At 33.9% G+C, this 17,700-nt stretch overlaps 1 non-coding gene and 1 pseudogene across 1 annotated transcript; one reads left to right on the forward strand and one right to left on the reverse strand.

Annotated features, from left to right (window-relative positions):
- Nucleotides 1-3,097: 3,097 nt before the first annotated feature.
- On the forward strand, nt 3,098-3,170 carry TRNAK-CUU. Its single transcript has one exon. It is a non-coding gene; the product is annotated as a tRNA-Lys (tRNA).
- Nucleotides 3,171-3,851: 681 nt separating this feature from the next.
- Nucleotides 3,852-6,456, reverse strand: LOC116139809 (annotated as a pseudogene).
- Nucleotides 6,457-17,700: the final 11,244 nt, after the last annotated feature.

A 17,700-nucleotide genomic window follows, 5' to 3' on the forward strand; every position in this document is an offset into this window, starting at 1 on the left:
AGCATATTTTGGTTTCTTTTTTCTCAGTATAATAAAAAAGTAGGTACCATCACAAAATTTATACTTCCAGAGTTCAATAAGGAACAGTATATTTTATAATTCAATAAAGTTTCTTGTAACTACAAGCATGCCCTCTCAGGAGATCATTGAATTAAAAAACTCAAGTGTTCGTATCGTCTGTAATTATCATGATGCAGTTGCAAAACTTCAACTTCAAATGTATTTGTAAAACAAACTTTGAGCAAGTGGAACAAGGGCAGGAGCCATAAGATGGAAAATTAAATATCTCCAACTTGACATGTAGGAAGAATAGTCTTCAAAGAGATTTAAAAATTTTGATTGCCTCAAACTTGGAGTCAAGTAATCTTCACTGGTTAGTATCAAAATAAGAAGTTTTTATATTAACTAGTTGATCAGTACAAGATAATCTTTTCAATTGTGTAGAATAACTGCTGTCTGCTGTCTACATTCTGTTTGTTCTGTGCTGTGGTTCAAGTTCTGCATAAGCTGGACCTGTTACTCCACTTGGTGTTCATATTTTTAGTGTTTCCAATAGTATAACACTTTGAGGTTCTGATATGACTGTCTAAAGTTCGTATTTAGAATAATTGATCCCCAGGATTTAATTTACAATGACTACAAGAATTATTGATAGTTCAGAAAGTACAGTTCGCAGGTGTCTGCCTTCACATATAAAAGTATTACTGGGAATTACTTTCAGATAACTATACAAAAACAGATGTAATGCAGATGAATTTGTCAAAGTAAAAGCAAAATGTGAATATTTTAAAGTAAACATGTCACAATTCATTAACCATATGACAATTTAATAAGATTGAATGTCTCGCCATCGGGATGTAGGCGATATCCAACATCGAACATGATACTATAAAATGGCATTGCTAAGGTAGAAATTATTTAGAAAGAGAAGAGTTATTGACGAATCTATCTGGAAGAAACAGTCAAACCAACTTGTGGTGGTGACATGACTTCGCCAAATCGGTGTGGTATTAGAAACAATGTAAAGCCGTCCTGGCTAAAAGTTATAACACACTACAAAATAATAAAAGAACAAAATCACTCCTTTCTATCAACAATTTCAGCTACCCCAAATTGATTAAACTTCAATTCTGTTTATTATATGGTGATGTGATTTAAAAATATTCGTTTGTAAAAACTTCAATTAGGCATATAACATTCTGCTTTTTCTTTCAACTTTATACAACTCTGGTAAAGGAAGCTTATTTATGAACATTGGTAGCATAAAAAATCTCAGAATATGAGAACTCACTCCATCTTCAAAAAATTATACAAAAAGAAAAACTAAAAGTAATCTAAACAAAGGAAAATTGAAACATAAGTGTATTGATGAGGTCTCTCATTGTTGATTGATTGATTGTCTACATGAGCTTGTAGTAACAGTTCTTCCCTGAGAGTAAAATCTGATATCCTCTGCACACAAGGACCCTTGAATGGATAATCAAACACTCGCGGCCTTCTCCACCGTCACAGCTTCGACAAATCTCCCCAAATTATCCTGAATGCACAATAATGAACAATCCACTTAAAATCTTTAAAACTTTGTTTGTTACATGCCACCACAGAGAAACAATAAGAATTTAAACAATCAAAAAATACCATTGATGCATTGTTGTTCTCAACGTTGTTGCTGTTGTTCTGGTTGTGGTTTCTTCCCCGCCCTTATCTTCTTCAGAACCAAGCAACTCATCCCATTTTCGAGTTATTTCCTTCATACAATTACTAACCTTCCTCGCCACTGCCAAACAATGTCAATGAACAACCGAATCAAGATCAATTCAAGAACCCTTAAATCTTTATCAAATCAAACACAATGTTCAATAAAGCAATGATTCAATATCAAGAATCTAATAATTAGACATTAAAAAATAAAATAGAACTCAAAAATTTATTAACCGGACAATAGAAGCATAAAAACCCCACGTTCAATTCAAGAAACCTTTATTGGAATGAATCCCAAAAATTGACAATTAAACATTAAGAAGTTCGAACCTTCGCATAGGCACATCGTATTCTCCCACCCCGTCGCATGAACTGGAAAAAGTAGGGGCCGGAGACGGATTGGGGTCTGACACCGACCGCCTTAAGTGGGTGGTATAGGCGGAAACTTCGCCGCCGACAAAGGAGGTCCCTGGGCACACCATGTTCGCGTTCTGTGACTGAGGGACTGAGGAGTTTCAGCTGCTACTTGTGTAGGCAGTGGGTCTCCGATATCAGAAACGCAGCGTCGGAGAAAAGGATGGCTCGGAGATGTGTTAGGAGCCGGAGCCGGGGCCGAGACAGAGGGTGAGGTGTTTCGGAGGGTAGTAGGGAGAGGATCTTGGAGAAGCCAAAGAGAGAGGTGGGGTTGATGTTGGGTTTCTTGGAACGGGGTTGGAGAGTGTTGGGTGAGGCACGTTTGAGAGAGGAGGAGGAGGAGGAGGGGTGGCGGAGGCGGAGGCGGAGGCGGAGGCGGAGTTTCCATTGCAACCGCAGGAGGAGCAAGAATGGTGGGTGGTGAGGGGGAGGTAGAGAAGCCAGTAGTGGTGGTGGCGGTGGGATCGTCTTTAAAGAAGGAGGAAGAGGCCATGGTGGCGGTTTCTTGAAGAAGGAGGAGCTCTTCTTCTTCTTCTTTTCTTCTTCTTGGATGGTAGGAATTTCTGGGAGTGGATTCTTCTTCTCGGTAAGCATTTTCTTTCTCTGTTTTCAGAGTAATTTTCTTTGAGTTTGTTTTCAAGTTAATGCAGGGAGGAGGAAATGAAGGATTTCAGAGGGGGTTTAATTATAGACAGTGGGGTGAATTCTCTAGTCATGGAGTGGCCAATCGGCGTTGAGCACTCAGGCCGTCGGTTAGAGGTCTTCTAGTCATGTGGGTTATGGTTAAGACTTTTAGCGTCAGAAGAAAAACGACTGTAACTGGAACTGGAGAAAAAAAAAAAAAAAATATTATATATATATATATTATATATTATATATCATTCCTCCTAGTCATGTGGGTTAACGCTTTTAGCATCAGAAAAGACACGACTGTAACGGAAAATGAAAACCCATATTATTTATTATATATGAGACCAAAGAAGCCCGTCTAGCTCAGCCGGTAGAGCGCAAGGCTCTTAACCTTGTGGTCGTGGGTTCGAGCCCCACGGTGGGCGATCTTTTTACCATTCGTGATCTCGTTCGTAAATTTTGCCACTACTTCTCAATCAAATTTTTTGAACAATTCTTTTAATTTCACGTATGAATCATGAATGAACATGAAACCTTCTGAAGAAGATATGAGAACCTGAAAAAGAAATTGTCTTTGAAGAAGTTTTCGAGATGAGTTTAGGACATTAAAGAGAAACAAAGTCGCCACTCGCATCAACAATTTTGAATTTTTTCACCATCATCACAGCATTTCATTCAAAATGAAAACGATAAAATCTTTTACACAGACAGCATATAGCCATATACAACAATGGTTTTGCTTGCCTAACTGAGGATCATTCGTGTATGGAAATTGACATATAATACAAAATTGACAAAACTTACCTATAACTCCTAATTCTTAGCCACAAAAATATATTTCTTGGTAATGTCCAGCAAATCCGTCACAAGCCAAAAAGTTAATACCCTATTCTGGGAACAGAATTGATATTAGAATGAATTTCTGAAATTCCCGTAGCTCTCGGTGTACTAAGGTTTACTCTTTATTGTAAGCAAATTTTGACCAGAGGTTAACTTCAAAGCTCATTGTGGGTGAAAGTGTTACACTTAATGGACAATACAAGGGACCATTGACAAACAAAATATCAGAACTCCTAGTTACATCTTCCAGGATAGAGTTATTCACAGAGTTGGAAATCATGGTGTCAGGTCAAAATTTGCTTCTAATAGCGAGTAAACCTCAGTGAGAGAAGACACCTTGAAATCTGGTTGTGCATCCAACTTGGCAAAATCAGTGATACTATACCTCCTGATTCATCAAGCAAGCATGTGAATGCTCCTGCTCTTTTCACAAACAATCTGCAAAATCCAGGTAACAGAATCGGTCTCATTTAGCAAAAAAACTCAATAATAATAACTCCCTTAGTAAGTCAGAAGCATCATAAATTTGTAATGGAAAAAAACAAATACCTAATAAAATGGATTTCTAAGACTTTTTTCCCTCTTTAATACTACTATGGAAGCCAATTTGGACCCACTCATCTCAATGCATGACACAGACCATTGATAATTTTAAGAAGACAAAAGCAAATGAAGGACATTTTATTTTGATACCGGAAGCAAGACTTACATCATCTTTCAGGCTATCCCAACCATCATGACTTCATTGGGTTGAACTCCCCATGTTGAACAAATATAGTAGCGGAGCTGGATCTGGTTTATAAGGACGAAACTCCCTGCTTAGTGCAGGAGAAAATGTTACCTGCAGCAGACAAATAATTTAAAAGATTTATCATTACACTTCGAGCAGAATTTGGAGTAAATCAAATGATTAAATCATTTGGAATATAAAAGAGACCTTACAGCTAAATGGCCCTCATATAGGGACTGATTTGAATTGGCTAACGTGGGGTGGGATGAGGGTTCAAAAAAATTATTAAAAAAAAATGAGAATCTTTGTAAGAGGAAAAATCAAGAGGATATTTCCCTCACAAGAAGTTTGCTACTGATAGAGAGAGAGGAAATAAACACCAGAAATAATTGTAGCTGAACAGATACATTGCTGAGCTAATAAAAGTCATTTATAAATTTAATAGTCAGTGCAACTTAACAAAGCTCAAAATAGGGGTTCAGGGAGTGAATTTATTTAGAACCAAAATCAGATTATAGATAATACATAGTCGGTGATAACATTACTGTTCCCATCGCTATTACAAAAACGTACATGAGATTTTCACCTCATACGGCTCCTCAAGGCCACAAAAAATCTAAGGACCGAGCCATACTGCAAAGGGAAAGAGCATAATCTAACCATTTTTTTAGTCTACTAAAATGTAAGAAGGTTGAAATCAGTCAGTTTGAATATGATACTTAAAACCTGCCATTAAGTAGTCCACACACACCCCCACAACAGAAATGTTTCATATGGGATGAAAATGCCATTAGTCAGACATAGGTTCTGGTATCTCTCTAAAAATGCAAGCAAACTGTCTACCACCTTGAAGTTTACTTCACAAGGTCAGTTTTATGTGGACCAAGTACAGCACTTTCTGCACATAGATTGGCGCCACCCAGAATGAAAACTCACTTGGAAATTACAATTTACACAGACTAGGGTCTTCCCTCAATATTCCGACCATGGTAACCTTTCATTAAAACACAATAAACAAATGATATCATCCAAACATTTGTAACAATAAATTCATGTTTAATATCAAAAACTTGTACAATATCCCAGTAACAAGCTTAGAAAAAAAACTTACCCAAACTGCTGATGAAATATACAACTGCTCCTTAAAATTGCGAGTTATCAATCCCCTTCTGGATAAAGGAAACCAAAGAATAGTCACAACAACTACAACATGACTTCTAGTCGGCAATTCCATTTCATAAAAGACACTACATTAACAGTACGAAAAGCCCAAGCAAAGTAAACTACACGAAGTATAAGAAGAGTCCCATAAATTCAGCAGGACACCATGAAGTATTGATATACAAACTGAACTAAATATTAAAATCAAACTTGACCTTATTTTCTTTGAATCAAGAAACCCACAAAGCTGTGCTGCACCTGCACCATCATTAACCACATAACACAACCTGAATCACTAACAATATCCGTATAAACAAAAACAAATCAAAGTGCAGGAACAGAACAGAGACACACTTATTAGCTTCTTGCGAAACTTATATCATATTCAAATTATACAACAATAAAATCCCAACCATTAAAAACACATAAAAATCTCCTGCTCTGAGCTAATAATCCCAATTACTGATGATTATATTCTTACCGTACAACTTGGTATTTGAATACTCAATGTAAACCTTTGGATTTTAATTCAAAATCAGCCAGCTATTTATTCTCCTTTGTTTTTTTTCCTACATTTTCCTCCAATTTCTCAGCAACCAAACAGATTAAGAAGCACGCACAGCACGCGAAACAAAAGTAAAAGAACGGAAAATAAAAAATAGAAAAGTGGGCAGACCGGGCATAATTTGGAGGCGGTCAAGGCCCTGGCGTTCAAAATCGGCGACAATTTGGTACGCTTGGCGCTGTTTATCGGGGCTCCATTTCTCAATATGGTGCAAAATATCGATGCCAGTGGGGCTCTCCGCTTTAACTCGTGTGTACTCCTCTTCTCCCAGAACGGACTTGTACATTGCGGCGAAGTCGATGACGGGAACCGTTAGGGTTCCATCCATGTCAAAAACGACGCCGCGAAGGCGCGCTTTGGGGGAGGCGGTGACGGTGGACATCCTGGACCTGGAAGAGAAGTTGGCAACGGAAGGAAGGGGTGTTTTAGGGAGAAAGAGAAATGATTTGGAGAGAAGTGAGGGCATGAATGAAGAAAGGAAAGAAAGCAAAAGAAGAGAAATGGAGTGGGAGTGAGCAACAGATTTGCATTTGGAATTTTGTTGGAAAATTGGCAGCTTTTGATAACAAAGTATGTGGGGAAGAACTGAACATTACTTTTTTATTTTTTTATTTAAATCATTGAAAATGTGTTATTTCATGTATGTGTTCACTGTTCATAAAAACTCTACTCAGCTAAAATATATATATATATATATAGATAGAATATTGTACATCGACAAATTTATTCTTGGTAGGTGGGCATTTGGGATCGAATCCAAAAATATATCTTAAAAATTCGATCTTAGGAGGTCTGGTCAGCCTAAGAAGGAGGGTCTGATCCTTTCATTGGGCCCTCTCCAAGGCCCGATTCTAGGCCTGGATCCAAATTTTTTTAAATATTTTATTTTAGTCCTTTATACAATTATTAAAACCCCCTATAAATTTTAAAATAAACACAAATTATAAAGGTTAAAATAAAATTTTACAAAATTTATAAAAAAAAAAAAATTCCAAGTTTTGAAAATTTTATAAAATTTATAAATTTTACCCCTGAAAAAAACTAAAAACCCCAACCAAAATTTAGTTTCACCCCTAAAATATAAAAAAAAAAAAAAAAAAAAATCATGGGGAAAAAGAAATTTTTCAAACCTATAGGACCGATCCAGATCCTATCGATCCAAGCCCATGAGTGACTAGTCCCATTTGGGACCAGTCCCTGAAGGACTAGGCTGGGCTGCTTGACACTTGTCCTTGATCACCTCTACTTGGTAGACAATTTTTAGGTGTGACAAAATTTAAATTTTTAATAAAAATAATAAATTTAAATACAAAATTTATTTTGATGTACTTTATTTTAAAAAAAATATTTTTTAATACATCAATGATTCAATATGACAAATATCTTCTTTTTTTTTTTTTTTTTTTTGGTCTTTAATTTGTGCTTTTAGGAGATATGTTAAGACAAGGCGATATTATTTTATTTAATATTTTTGTAATTTTTTTCATGTGATTTTAGAATTTTAATATATTTGTGTGATAATAACTTTGATATTCAAGTCAAAAATTGTATATTGATTATGATATAAAGTCGGACAAATTACTATTTTAGACTTCTTAAAATTTAAATGGAAAGTCTTTTCAGATAAAATTTGATGAAATTGTTGATGAAAAATAAATGTGTTATCGATAATCTTACTGAACAATTCTATAAGATTCAAAACATTACTTAGGCAATCCTTAGAAATGAAATCATAATTTTCCCTTCATATTTATATCAAAATTGAGATAATGTGATTTAAATTGGTTAATTATGTTTATTCATCCAACCGTGATTAAAAAAAAAAAAAAAAAAAGGTAAAATATAGTTATATTTAATGTCAACTCCACATATCATGATGAAATGAATCAAAATTTCATAAAATTATCTTAATTCAACAAGAAAACATAGGAGCTAGTTTAAAAAAAAAAAATTGACACAACAAGATAACTCCCCCTTACACAAATTTTTTTTGTTTGCAAAGATTTAAAATTAATTGACTTTTTAAGAAAAATTAAAAAAAAAATTATTTAATTAACTTTTTTTTATGAATAATGTTATCTATATAAACTGTATTTTACAAATTGATAAAACAGTTCAGTATGTTTGTCATATAATTTTTTAAATTATTTAATTTAAAGTCATTTCTAAAAGTGTAAACGACATATTCTCACCCAAGGTTTGACAAAATCCTAAGTTGGTACCACAAGTTCTATTTATTCCAGATTCCCACCCTTAAAGTAACGGGAAATGGTTAGATATAACCGCTCAGGGGTAAATTGGTCATTTCACAGAAGAGACGCACATTAGCAGATCGCCGCCCTTAACAAAAATCCGACGCACGTTAGCAACATCACTGCCGTCGTTTTTCGCTTCTTTTTGGCGATTCTTCCACCCAAAATCACTCTTGTCACCACCATTCGAACTATCATCCTCCCCTCTACAAAACCATACCTTTGACAACCCCACATCGCCCGCTGATCTCCAGCCACGACAGCTGCCACATGTGACTGGTTTTCGTCGGTGTCCACCGGCGAATGGCCACTAAACGGTTGCTGGGACATAGGGGTTTTGTAGATTAGGAGACACTGGTTACAGTGGTGACGTCGAATTAGATTTTTGTCGTCGGAATCTGGCGAAGAATGACGAAAAACCAAGCTTGACGGCACCGGCGATCGGAGGGCCCAATGAGTCGAGAATCAGAGGGGTTTTGGACAACGGATGATGGGGAAGGTGATGGAGGTGACCAGGGGTTTTGCCGACATCGAAAATAGCCTAGATCCGATGAAAACCGAGATGGTGCATAGTCACTGAAAATGTAATTGATGTAATTTCAAAATAAAATGGTTAATTTTATAATTTTAGTAATTTAGGGATTAAAATATAATTTATTAATTTAGAGTTAAATGGCATTATAGTAATTACACTCTTACTCTCCTAATAAATATTAATAATATTATTTTAAGGATAAGAATCTAGAATAAATGAAATCTATACAACTAACTTAGGATTTTGTCAAACTTCGTGTTGGAATACGTCGTTCACTCTTTCTAAAACGGTGAATTAAGCGTATTGGAGGGAAAACTGGAGAATAGAAAGTTAAAATGGTGTTGCTGTTGTGTAGCAATCGGCGAAAACACACCGTACAATAAAATCTCCAATTTCTAATTGCAGATTCGACGTACTGGTACTGTGAAAATGACTTGTTATGTCATAAATCACCCTGTTATAGCTCTCTCTCTCTATTCAATCAATAATTATTTAATTAATACACCTCAGTTTCGTAATAAAGCTGGTTTTAGTCTTATAAATTTTTTCAAAAATAAACGTGGTGTTACGAAATGCATCTCTCTCTCTCTCTCTCTCTCTCTCTCTCTCTCTCAGAGTATGTATTAGAGTCAAAAATCATCTTGGGCTTGACAGGGCCCAATAACAAAATAAACATGTCACGGCCCAAGGCCTCAACCCAATCCCGATTGGGCCCACACTTAAAATCACCTTGCGACATAACCACTCTATGAGTCAGGCTATCCTATAAGTTAAGCTAAACTGAGTTTCAACCCATTAACCTGCAACAGAGTATAAATAGGAAATCAGAATCTCATTCTATTTCCTCTTCTACTAAGATTTCAAATCTTACTCAAACTATTAAACTTGATCTAATAAGGTCAAGAAATCATATCTCTTTTATGATAGGGATTATCTCCCAAAAGAGGACTCAATGTCCTACTAGGATTCCAACCCCTTAGGTTCACTATAAAAATAGAGGCTTGCCCTCTCATTAAGGATGCAATCTCTCACAGTCAATCTACACTACTCAAAACCATCTATTTGCTCCTAAGTTCTTGCTCCCAAGAACCCGACGCCTCCGCCGTAGTCCTAGCCTCCGACAAGACTCCTGGTAATTCTTCTTCTCCTTAATTCTTATTAAATCTCTTTCAGCCTTGCTGACTTGAGCGTCGGAGTACCTACGGCAAACACCACCTCGGTGTTTTCCGGAAGCTTCACGCTTGCCCTTTCATGTGTGCAGGTCTAACGGATTGTCAGTGACCTCAACCTCACGGGATCATACCCTATTTTCATAACGGTAGATTTTTTGCATCTACAGTATGCCATTGTCTCCTCTCTCTCTCTCCTTCCCTGATCCCTCATCTCCTCTCTTTCTCTTTCTCTTTAAAAACCATTTATTTTCTATCAATCTATCATTGCCATTTCTCGTGTACTTTGAAAAGAAGAAAAAAAAATTTAATATTAAAAAATTAATTTATTAAAAAACATGTAATAACTTAAAACTGACTTTTATTTTAAAAGAGGGAGTAATAAGAAAAATGTTATTCTTATAAAGACTCATACAAAGAGGGTTACAAAATGACATCATTCAAAAGAAAAAAATAAAGAAAAAACGAAAAAAGAGAAAAAGAGAGAGAAATCATGAAAATTAAAGGTAGGGACTGTCTTTATATGTCTCCTTTGTATGTGTCTTTGTAAAACTAGCATTACTCATAATTTTAGCATGTCATTCTTTTATAATAATATTTTAAAAAAATAAAATTGGATGATTATTATAAGTTAAGATTTAAAAATTAATAAAAATACTTCTTAAATTTGTTAATTTACTAAACACCTCTGTAATAAAATATTTAAAATTAACAAAAACACTCTCATCTATCCATTAAATACCAACAGTCGGCCACCACCATTAGAGTTATCATATCGATATAAAACCAGCTGAATCTGACCGATCATACATCGATATAGTCTTTTCCAATCAGATTCATTGAGAATCTGACCGAAAAATGTCAGATCTTCCACTATATCTGACCGTTGACCAAATATTTTTTTGTCAACAAATCAAACATATAAATGAAATGACACAAACCATCCTAAAATTTATGTGGTACAAAATGTGACAACGATGTATAAATAAAACAACCATGTTAAATGCTAAAATGATATGCCAACAAAAATATGGACCCAGCTTAATAATGCCTATATGATAATATTGCCCTTTTATCAAACCTTAGTCAAGGTTCATCGTTTTATCAAGATTTATTATAATTTGATTACAACAATAATGTTATCTTTTTACATGTGACGCATTGTTATCATATCAACAGTGTTTTTTTTTTTTTTTTTTTTTTTTTTTTTTTTTTTTTTTTTTTTTGTGTCTGAATCAACTAACAGTCACCTCAACTAATCTCTCGAAATTCTAAAATTATCGATCGAGTAAGAACTTTAATAATTATATTTATCAATAATTAAGAAGAGACTCAAATTCAAGATCTCTTAAGTAATACATCCAAACGTTCATATCAAACCATATACATTACTATAATTAAAATTTAATTTTTTGTAGGTAGAAAGAACGCATGTTCAAACTTCAAAGCATATGTACCCCAAAAGCACACGTGTATTTCACACAATTATTGCAAGCCCAAATCGGGTGAAATTTATAACATAGTACATATATACCACTAAATATGACTGAAATTCAAGATTCCAAATGTTCAAATCCTGAAGAGTCAAGTCATTCATCCAAAAGCCGTCCTCTATGGTTTCATTAAAAGTACGGTTGACTTCCATCCCATTTCCTGAAGTTCCTGCGTCTTCATCAAATTCATTTCCTGTACTTAACAAGCTTTCCCACCACGACGTATTTTCATTATTGTTATGGGGATGATCTAGTGGTGGAACAAATAGGCTAAGTCAGGCGGATCACACTAATCCAACTCAAATTTAAACGGGTTCAATCCGGACCACCAATAAGGTAAGCCGAGTTGGACCCAACCCGCATGTAACCCCGGATGGGTCGGATTGCCGCGGGTTGTTGTTTTGTCCTTTCTCAACCCCGAGACAGGTCGAATTGCCACATGGCAACTCGTCGACCTGTGGGTTGCTGTTTTGTTCTTTCTAAGAAAGGACCGCCAACCCATTGGGTTGGCCGAAAAAAATTAAAAAAAGAAACTAAAATTAAATTGTTTTTTTTAATTCCTCTTTTACCCTTGAAATATAGCCGTTTTATAGAAATTGAAAGGGTCTTTTTCATCATTTTCTTTTCCCAATTTTTTCTATAAATTGGCCCTAAACTCTCGTATTTTCTCACAACTCAAACTCTCTCATTCTCTCAAATCTCTAATCTTTATTGAAATCTCTCAATTATTCTCTTAATCTCTTTGTTATCAATTTGCTCTTATTTTAATTTTTATTAGTTTTTGCAATTTTCAATTCATATTTCCAATTTTCCATATTCCAATTCTCCTTCTTTAATTTTTTATTTCTTCTACATCAATTTTTTTTCAACTACAATGGATAGATATTTCTCTTCCATCAATTTCAATGAGGAAGGAAACTACTATCCTAGTCCTAGTCCCGCTGAATTTACTAACATGAATGCAGGAGGAGATTCAAATAGTCCCGCTTTCCAAGTCTCAGAATCCGATACTCCTAAAAATATGTCTCTGATTCCTCCCCATGCTGCTACACCTACAACTCTCGGTGGTTCTAGAAGTCGTCCTCGTAATTTTCGTCCTCATTCAACTTCATCTCAAGTTGAAGCGGGTTCATCAACTGCTGTCGAAAGCGACGACAGACACACATCAGACGTTTGGACGCATTTCGAAAAGTTTTACGAGGCAAAAAATAGAGTTCAAGTGAAGAAAGCAAGATGCAAATATCGTGAAAATATTTATAAAGTTGATTCAGGTAATGGTACTAGTACTTTAAAAAGGCATGCTAATAAACATATTACTCAATATGGAAATAGAGAAACCAATCAAACTCAAATAACTAATATGAGTACTACTTGGCGTTATAATTCTGATTTATATAGGGAACAATTAGCTTTATACATTGCTGCAACTGATCAACCTATTAATATGGCTGAAGATAAATATTTTGAAAGATTTATTAAAAATTTATTTTTTTCAGGATTTAAAAGTTATTCTAAAACTGTAACTAGAAATAATTTAATAAAATTGTTTAAGAAAATGAAATTAGAATTAAAAAATAAAATACATAGTTATCATGTTAGTGTGGCTCTAACTGTCGATATTTGGAGTGGTATAGCTAAAAAAAATTATATTTGTGTGACTAGTCATTATTTTGATAACGAATGTAAATTAAATAAATCTTTATTATGATTTAGATTAATGGATGTGGATCATAGTGGTCAACATATTTATAATAAAATTGTTGAAGTTTTAGAAGATTATGATATTGCTAATAAAGTGATAAGTTTAACTTTTAGATAATGCAAGTGTTAATACTATAGTTGTAAATGTTTTTCAAAGTAATTATCATTTTTATAACAATTTGAAGTTTTTTCATCAACGTTGTACATGTCACATTATTAATTTAATTGTAAAAAGTGGTATGAAAACAATTAAAGAAAATATTGATAGAATTAGGGATTGTTTAGCTTGAATTACTGGTAGTAATAAAAGAAATGCTGAATTTCAAGATACTTGTATAAAATCAAAAATGTCTCCTAGAACTTTTGCATTAGACATGCATGTTAGATGAAATAGTACTTATTTAATGTTTGATTCATGTTTACCTTATGCTAATTTAATTAGTTATTTTGTAGCAAATAATAGAGGTCCGCATTATTTGGTAGAAAATGATTGGCATATAGCTAAAATATTTCATTCTTTTCTTAAATTTTTTTACCAATCCACTTTACAACTTTCTGATGTATATTATCCTACTAGTCTATTGGTAACATATACAATTATAAAAATTTCAGAGTTATTTACAAAAAAACAAAAACAATGAAATTTTAAAGGAACTAATAAAGGCAATGAATTTTTTTTTTTTAAATATTGGGAACCCATTCCTTTTCTTTATTGTTTGAGTGCTATATTTGATCCTAGGATTAAATTAACAGGTTTAGAAAATGGTTTTGACAATTTAAGTGAAAATTTACAAACTGAAGCATATCACTACAAGAAAAATGACATTTTGCAACCAATTTTTTAGCAACTAACCAGAATTAGTTGCAAAAAGGCTACATTTACCAACTAAATTGACATTAGTCGAGCAAAGAGGATTAACATTTTAGGGCCCACATGTTCCAACATTTGGCATCTAAAGTTATTTTTTTGCGACTATTTTGTTAGTCACAGAACCGGTTGCTTTAGTGACTAATAAATTTAGTTGCAATTTTTTTTGGATGATTTTTCCCTCCAAAATTTGATAATTTGCATCTAAAATATTATATTTTGCATCTACATTTTTGGTTACAAAAAAAACTCTTTTGCAACTACCCTTTAGTAGCTAAATTAGTTGCGAATAATTAGGAATTTATTAGTAACTATTATGATTAGTTGTAAAAAAATGAAATTACCAAAATATCCCATATTTGAACAGTAATTACAAGAGCCCCAAAGTATATACAACAACTAAATTTGATTTAGTTGCTAATTTAACTTAAAAAAATGCATATTCCCTCCAAATTATTTGTTCCCGCCAGACCTAAATTATAGGCAACTAACATTAATTCTTTACTGACTAAATTTTTAGTTACAAATTGACTTATTTGCATAATAGAATTATATTTCAAAATTAAATAACTAATTAGAACCCTTAGGTTTTTAAGTTATTTACAGAATACCCTAACCTATATAAAGCAAGCATTTTTGTCAATTTTATCTCTTCTCCACGCATGTTTGCCCTAGCTTTTTCCGCAAATTTCCCAAAGGCACAACCCAAATTTCATATCTCTTCTGAATGCATGTTTGCCGTCGCTGTTGCCTGAATTTTCCAACTACAGAACCTGACTTCTCGAACTTCCCACGCAACTTCATCTCTTCGATCTAACGCTTTTTCATCTTAATCTCTGTTGGCCGAATTTCTGAACTGCAGAATTTGACTTCATCTCTTCTCCACGCATCTGCATCTTTCAATTGATCTTCTTGGCTTCCTTCATTCATCCAATACGAGGCAGTCCCTAACCTCCTGTAAGTACAATTTTTGATTCTTTAGTTCTCTCACATGGTAATATTGAATCTGATTTCAAATTTTTAGAAGCTGATGTATTTTCGTTTATTGACATTGCATTGATTTTCGTTTATTATACGCGTCCTTTCTTTGTTCACTTAGAGTTGTTTGTGTGTTTGATAAGAAGATTGAAGTCTTGTGGTGTGATGATAGAAGTTCAAGTATTGGTGTGTTTAATTGCTACTGCAATATTGTTATTTTTGATAAGAAGTTGAAGGATTAAATTACTACTTTTTAGCAACTGGGTCAATCTTGATTTTGAAGACTGATGTCGTTCTTGTGTGTTGTTCTTGATTTTGGGTGCAGGTGTGTGCAAAGAAGTGGAATGTGGACGGGAGATTGCCAACCTTCTATGAATGCACTTTCTTTTATGAATGTGTTTGTGATCCGGGTGGATGAGACCACTTCGATGACACTAATCAGTACAGTTTCTTCCTGCGTAATTCCTAACTGTGAGCACTCTCGGTCACTCTCCCCCTTATAGATAGACATGTTCAACTGTAAGCTAGTCCTATGTTTTCATTTTAATCTCGCAAGGCAAATATCAATTTCTTATGGTTTGCATGTTATTTATGAAGATTTGGAAACTTCATATATTGTGATTGGTGATGCATATGAAGTATAATTCTGTTCAATCTACTTTATGACTGTATAGAGATTTCCATTAAATTCGATGAATCATAGATAAATAAATCCCTATCAATTGGTGGACTAGCCTTTGCCAATAGGACGCACAAGTTTGAAGTTGGCGATGCCAATATCTTGCGGGGGCAAGTAAAATGGAGTCAAATCCTACCTAAAAGAAAGTATAATAAATATTTTTTTTTTTAATTCATGTTGTGGTGCATGTTAATCACAGCCTAATTTGTTAAGGACCTGAATATGTTTAGATTTGGTCTAATATCTTAAAATGAGATGTAGAAACACTTGGAAGTTTGATGCAAATACGTATCAAAGTTAAAGATTGTGACTTTTTATTTTTTTAATGCTGCTGTTTGGACTTATGATATGTCAATTGCCATTCTATTTCTGTTTAATAGCAGTAAATTAGTTTATGGTTTTGTTGATGCTGATAATTTTACTACATTTCTTCACAAAAACTGCAACAAATGTTTCACAAAAACTGCAGTCAATCAACGCTCCACACATGCACAAATCAGCTACACAATTCACAAAACTGCATTTCTTCACAAAACTGTAGTCAATTGACTGCTCCACACACTGCACAAATGCATTCTTCACAAAACATGCACAAATGTTTACAAAAACTGCAGTCAATCAACTGCTCCACACACTGCACAAATTAGCTTCACACACTGCACAAATGCATTTCTACAAAAAAGTAGTCATACAGCTTCACACACTGCACAAGTGCATTTCTGCAGAAAAAAAACTACATTCAATTAACCAAAAAAAAAATCCTGCATTCACAAACTGCATTTCTACAAAAACTACAATCAATCAACAACTTAACACCCTGCACAAACTGCAATTCTGCACTTCACAACCTACATTTTTTATTACATTTATAAGGGGTTATATCTATTAAGATTTCAGGGCAAGAATGTGATTTCTCAGATTTCTTGTTTCTTTATGTTTTAAATTTCATGTATGCTTACACAATAGTGCTTCTTGAGTAGTATTTGGGAAGGTGTGAGTTAAAGTATTTTAGTTTGAATTCTACTTTATGCTGATTGGGCAAAGGTGCTTGCTGCAAACAACTTCAGTTAGTTTGTCAATCATTTGGATATGGGTGATAAATTCAGGACTAAGCACTTTAAAGGACTTTAAAACTAGGTAGCAGGAACATGGGGATCAATCAAAAGCATTTTCATTCATTTATTGCCTGTTTGTTGCTTCTATAATAGCTGTGGTTTTTCTAAGCCAAAACAACATGCAGTTCATGATCGCATCTCATGCCATTTAAGTCTTATCAATGACAGATACATCACTTTGATACAACTCATTGGGCATTTCATTACTTGTGATAGAATGCTATATATGCTTTATAGAAGAACAAGGCCAAATTTTGTTTCTATATAAAAGTTGTGCAATTAAGTAGGTTAAGGGAATTTCATTCTACTGACACATCTTACTGCATTTATTGTATGGTATCATTTTGAAATGCAGAATCATTTAAAAAATAAAAAGAGAAAAGAAAAGGTTAACCATCTGTCATTATACATCTTAAAATAACAATAGATTCACCACTGTAGACCTCTAAAAGGGTCTTTTAATTTATTATCAACGTTTTAGAGTAATGATTTTGATTTGTTGCATTGTATTGTATTCCATGTTAATTTAGCCAATTTTTCCTCACCTGATCTGCATTTACTGTTTTTGTGCACTTCGCTGTATTAAATTATTCAATGCACTTCAGCGTGCTTTTTCATATATTGATGGAAATATTTCTGAGAATTTAAGGAATCTAGAATTTTATGAATTAGATATGAAATGAAATTCAAGTTACAAGTTTTACCTTGAATTGTATAAACAAAGAGCAGTGATATTACAATTATCAATAGGATTAGTGCAAAGTACATATCCTCTAATTATAAACTGATCTTCCTTATCTTATACTCCTGTTGCTTGTTTTGAGGCTACCTTTGAATTAATTTAGCCTTTGCCTGCTGATTCATTTAAT

The sequence above is a fragment of the Pistacia vera genome, unplaced genomic scaffold, assembly GCF_008641045.1.
Source record: "Pistacia vera cultivar Batoury unplaced genomic scaffold, PisVer_v2 Contig359, whole genome shotgun sequence".
Taxonomy (NCBI): Eukaryota; Viridiplantae; Streptophyta; class Magnoliopsida; order Sapindales; family Anacardiaceae; genus Pistacia; species Pistacia vera.